The sequence below is a fragment of the Alligator mississippiensis genome, chromosome 4 (assembly GCF_030867095.1).
Source record: "Alligator mississippiensis isolate rAllMis1 chromosome 4, rAllMis1, whole genome shotgun sequence".
Classification (NCBI taxonomy): Eukaryota; Metazoa; Chordata; order Crocodylia; family Alligatoridae; genus Alligator; species Alligator mississippiensis.
The window spans coordinates 19,149,807-19,156,121 of NC_081827.1; positions in this window are offsets into that span (position 1 = coordinate 19,149,807).

A 6,315-nucleotide genomic window follows, 5' to 3' on the forward strand; every position below is an offset into this window, starting at 1 on the left:
AATAAAAATAATAAAATGTTTATCAAGGCAAGGAGCAAAAATGAGGACTCTCCCCTCCCTGATATGTGCCCCAACCACCAATGCATAGTATCATCTCATTGCTCTCTCCAAGTAGAACAGCTGCAAACAGAGGCACAAAGATCTTGCATCTACATGACTACAACCCAGTAGTCAGGGCCATATCCTGGGAGGTGGAAGATACGGATGCAAAACCTACTGGAATAGGAGGTGGAGTGAACTCATATGGGTCTCTACATTTTACTTGAGTGCTTTACCCGTCAATTCATTGAATAAAAGGAGCCAAGACACTATCGGCTACCCTTGTGCATTATTTGGACCCTGAGCTCTGAGACATATGCAGGGGGCACAGTTGATGAAATATCTGGTCTGTGAACCTTGACCAGGATTAATGGGACATAGACAATGAGCTGGTCAGTACCATCAAAACTGAGGCACTGCCCAGAAGCACAATTTTAGACTCCTGGAAAATATAAATATTGAAATGGAGGTGTTCATGGACCGTCAAATGCCATGTTAAGATTTGAAAGCTGCAATTTTGGATTTGGAGTTAGGCAGCTATTATATCCTTAATTTCTGCTGTGAATCTTTGGCCTGGCATTTAATTCCTTAAAAGAGGTGGGCAATGGTCATACGCCCCATCCTACCTTTCAGCATGTTTCCAGTTGATTTAGATAATTTCTCACTCAACATATTGGCTTTCATAGATACTTTTATGCAATGCCTAATGCTCCCCGGGTTCTGGACAGGGAACAAGCTGTGGGTTCTGCCACAATGGTAGGAATGTAAGATACTGTCTGATCCTAGTTCAGCATAGTTTATAAGACTTGCAGTCTCAATGACAAAATAGAAAAATCACACTAAATTCAATTTCTTAATTTTTTTTTAATTGCCAGATCCACTTATGGCCCAAAGCAGAAGGCAAGGCACAGGGAAAAGAAAGAACCCTTAAAAAGTCATCTTTCAGGTTTGCTTTAATTGCTAAAGACAATATGGGCTAAATAGAAATATTCAAAAAGCTTGAGCTGATTCAATCTTCGCAGGTTAGTCCAACCTGCATAGAATGAACCAAGTTGCAAGTGAATAGACATTCACTTTTGATTCTAGAACTGCAGGCACATGCCTGCAGTGACCCAGGCCAGAAGCTGGGGTGTGATAGAGCGAGCCCTCCCTTCCCTTCTCCAGTGATGAGCTGAGCTGTGGAGGTGGGGGGTGGCCAGGCCCTGGCAGACTGAGTGTGATTGGGGCAGGGTTTAAACCCCCACCATGGCCTGCAGAGACCCCAGCCAGGGTGTGCCTGGAGGGGGAGGGGGAAAAGCAGCCCTTGTCAGGCTTTTAGGGGCAGTGAGAAGGGAGTGTGGACAGATCCTGGCCACCGCCTCCACTGCTCACCCCTATGCAGGCAGAGCCTGGCTGGGGCCACATCAGGTGAGAGCACAGAGAGGAGGGGAATAAACTCCCTCCCTGCCACCTTTGTCTCAGGGGTCCATGATAGGCTGGCATCTGGCCATGCCCCTGATCCTGCTAGAGAGCAGAGGGGTGGGGCCAGCCCTGCTCTCTGGAGCAGACAGCACAGCCCAGGGCTAAAAAACATGCTGGGATGCTTGGGGACTGTGATTTAACTTGGACCAGAGTGGCAGGGCACTGTTGGTGCCTGCCACATTAAGGGCCAAGTCAAGTAGCCAGCAGGTGCTTGATTGCGATGCCCATTTTAGAACCATGGCCACCAATGTAAACAGAGCAGTTTTGCCACTGGCAGCCAGGCAGGAAACATTGCCTGGCTGAGCTGCTGTATGAGAACATCTACAGATAGGAGCAGGAGGCTGTCGGTCCTGGACACAACCTAAAATTGCAACCTGCCGGGAGTGTGTAGCCTTATTGGGCTCCCAGTGGTGTGGGAACTTCCAGGAAAATGACAGACCTTTTAACACTCTGGTGGAAGGCGGATCAGGGCACCTCAACAACCCCTAGCCCCCACATCACTGTATGTAGCAGTTGGGGTCAGACACAGCCACTAGAGCCCCCACTGGGGAGGGAAGCCCCATAGCCCCAGTGAGGGGGTAGAAGATGTGGAGCCCCAGTAAAGGTAGGCCCTAGTGAAGGGGTAGAAATTTGGAGCCCCAGTGAGGGGGGAAACAGAGGGCTGGGAGCCCAGTGCATGTGCGTGAGAGAGTTTGTACAGAGTTGCCCTGGGAGGGTCCAGGGCAAGCTTGGCCCCGGTTGGGTAATTGGCTGCCCACTACCCTGGTGAGGGTTGCAGGAGAGGCCCAAATGACAGTACATCTGCCACACAAGGTGTGTGCTAGCTAAAGCATGTGGCCAAAGGAATCCTCTGTGAGAGGGAGCAAGGATGTATAAGTTGTTGATGCATGAAAGAGACCCTAAGAAAGGGGATGGAGTGTGAGAAGCTGTGGTGAGAGGAGGGTGGTATGAACGTGTGTGTGTCTGAGGCCTGACAACAAGGGCTAAACTTGGTCCAGCTGTAGGCAGGGAGCATTGTGTCACCTGGATGCCATCTGCGAGGCTTGGCCTGCTGTGTAGGGGAGGAATAGAGCTGCAGAGGGCACCTCCTGGCATCGGGGCAAGAATGGGCAGCCTCCCACCTAATCAGAACCAATTAAGAAATGACAAGGCATGGCAGGAAAGTGAGGCAGGTGATTGGCCCAGAAACAGGTGGGTGAGCCAATGGTGGACCAGCCCCAGGAAGGTCTTGTGTTACAACCAGGAAGGGCTCTGGGACAGAAGTTCCATAAACTGGTTTGATCCAAACCAGCTAAGTCTCATGCTATATTCAGCCAAGTTTATCTTAAACTAGTTTCAGCCATTTTGAAACGGGTTTATTTGTACTGAGCTTCTGTTCTGTTACAGGTTTAAACCAGTTTCTGATCACTTAAACCAGCTTATGTGCAGCTTCTGTCCCTAGCTAATTTAGGTTACTATGTTAGCGAGTAATTCTTACTTCATCCAAAATAATTCACTGCCTCAAGTCTGGAATCAGTGAATAAATATTTTATATGACAGGGCTAACCAATAACAGTAGAATTTATGGCTGGGTGACATTTGGCAAAAAATGCTTACTGCAGGCTCAAGTAATTCCCATTCACTTCAGTCTGAGAACAGCAAGACCAATGCTGAGCAGTTCTGAAATTTCTATTGTATACTGTTCACAAGATAAATAGAAGTGTTACTATTGTCTGTTTACAGAAGGTGAAATGGAGGTACAGAACTGAAGCATCTTATATACACAGGGAACTAATGCCAGAGCTGGAAAGAAGCTCAGGTTGTCTGACTGTCATGCTCATATATGGCCTCAGATGATACTTCCTTGCTCCATCACAAGCCTCACTCAACTTGAGTAATTCTTTTTTTAAACTAGTAGAACTATTCAAATTATTTTGGTTTTAAAGCACATAAGTCTTTTTTGGGAATAAAGTAATAGTGGCAGCTTGATTTAATAATTCTGACCACCAGCCTCATCATAAGCACATGAAAAATTGTATTAAACCCGAGATTTTCAGGATTCATACAGGATTTTGTACAAACACTGTCTACTAATCCTACAGTTGAGATGACTTCCCCATTTACTGAAAGACTGTCATTCTCATTCTGAAGGCCTGCTGCCGCTGATGACAAGTAAGATCCATAATGACTCCTGTAGCTCCCACTCAGGATCAGAAAATGACAGAGTACTGTTAATACACAAAGATTTCAAGTCCTGCTTAAAATGTGAATTAAACACAAATTATTTGCTGTGAAGGCGAAAGGAGAGATTATATGAACTACGAAAGAACAAAATGCAATTTGTGAGATGCATGCAGAATTCTCTCTCCGAGCAACAGAATTTGTTCATATGTTTTTTTTTCCCCCAAAACATTTAAGCTAAATTGCTATTTCTAGACTTTCTCCGAAAGGAATTCATGTCTGGATTCCTCCCACTGGCATTTCAAAGAACAAGGAAATTGAAAGTGGCTTTAGACTGTTGTTATGTTCGTAGGGCAGATCTTTCGGAGGCAAGGTCTGAGGAGGAAAAGACTTGACTATATAGCAACACTGCAAGAGCTTACTGACTTTTTTAGTTTGTTAAACTTTCAAGACTCATGCAAGCACACTCTAGTTGAACAATATATTTAACAGGGTATCTCTTTATCAATGCACATGTGCAAAGAAGTGAGAAAGTGCTACCCCCTACCCTCTCTATTGCAGATGAAGAAATTGAGGCAGAATGAGACTGTTTGGCTGCTCCCAAAATACAGCCCTCCTAGTTTCCAATGCATGGTCAGGTCTCTTCAACCCCTGGCCCTGTCAAGAAGTGAAAAGCAAGAACTTTTAGTTTTAATACTGTTTTATCAGAATCAAATAGCCTGAATCTTGAATAGATTTGTATGTTTGAGGAGTGGAGCACATGCAGACTCAAACCAAAGACCAGTAAACATCCATGCCAGCTGAAAGTGCCTGGAGCACCCACTTCACTTTATTTCTGAAGTGGATTTAGGCTGAACACATTTGGATAAGTGTTTGCACATTCATCTACAATTGAGAATGGTAACTACAGACTTATTTTTTAGTACAGCTGTAAGAATAAGTATGCTCTTACAATTTGTATGGTTCATTCTTGATGGGTTAGACTTGAATGTGAAAAACACTGGTTAAAAAAAAAACAACAAAAAAACAAAAAACAAAACACTTTACACTGTCTCAACAGCTATGTTTAGGTTACTGGAACCAAAATCTGTTCCCATGCCCCCATTCCTCCCCCAACTTCAGAGATAGGACAGAATTTGGCATCTGTTTTCAAAAAATATTTACTGGTTGATAAGAAATTAGCATATATTTGTATACAAACTATCCTCCTGTTCCTTCCCCATCAATAATTTCTACTAAGCCTATTCCACGGTTATCTAGCTTCTTGGATTTTTATGTCCATTATTTTTTGGATGGCCTAGGCATTGCTTTTTCACCAGGAAAGTTAGCCAAGAAGTATGGTAGAAATCCATTAGCCACACTGGAATTAACCTGCCACAAGTTACTTTCACCTCTCCCTCCTGCTAGATGTTTAGTGTTATTTGGAGTGTCTGATGATAAAGCCAGTGAATGATCCGATTTTTCCTCACTTTGCAGTTCTGGGGAGAGGATAGGCAGGAGATTCATGTGAGGCCTCTACAAATTACAAGCAGGCTTTGGGCATCTTGTGTGTTTTATTCCAAAATTCATGAGGTTTTCCACAGAGGCATAAAGTCTATAACCTTTGAGTGTTTTTATACAGAAGCGTACACTATGGATAGTTCAGTAAGGAAATACTAGAAATGTATCTACAGGAGTTTTATCTAATTCAACTGGCTTACTCATGCTAGTTATTGAACAAGGTAGTGAACACCAGATGGACATTCCCTTTGTTCAGGAATCTCTGGCAAGCTATTAAAGCTCAATGCCCTGGCAGCAACATTATCCTCAGGAACAACAGTATGGTTGGCTCTTGTGATTGTAATCTGACTCATGATATTTGGTGCCTCACTAAAAGCACTAGCTCCTAATGGAAAAAAAAAAAAAAAAAGTCATACAAGAATCTCAGCTTTCATTTTTAAAGTACATTTCTAGCATTCATGAAGACAAAGCAAGTGTTTTTAAGGGGTTCAGAAGCTAGACAATGGACAAAAAGATAACCTCTTAAAAAAAAAAAAGAAATCTCATGTGTTTAAACTATTGGGTTCAATAACATTGGCATTATCTCTACTTAAAAAGACTTGGGAGAACATTCTTTAGCTGATTACAGCAGCTCTCCAAAAAAGAAGCTATCTTGCAAAATTAGGAAGATGCAGCTTTTTTTGAAAGAGTGATCATAGCTTTAGGTGGATCCAGGATTTTGAAGAGGGGGCTGCAGATGCTGTGGCACTATCATGCATAATATAAACACATCTTTCTCCAGTTAAAAAGAAACTAGAAGCTTTGGCAATATGCTAGGAGGCTACTACTATGTCATTCAGTTTAAGATCAAAGCAAAAACAAATATAACTATTAGAATATGCACTGATTTGCTAGATTACATGCAAATTAAAAAAAAAATACAACAAATTAGGCAAAAAATAGCCCAAATTCTTGTAGTCAAAATAAATTCTTCTCATTGGTTAGTCATATAAGGAAATTTTGCAGCATAAAAATTGAGTAGCTATGAGCCAACAGCCAAGTTCAAAAGTTATAAATTTGCTAGCACATCCAGGAATCGACAGAAAGGCACACAGCATAGCAGAGAAAGCCATCGCTGTAAGAAGCTGTTAACCTGGATCTTGTAGGCTGGTGAAT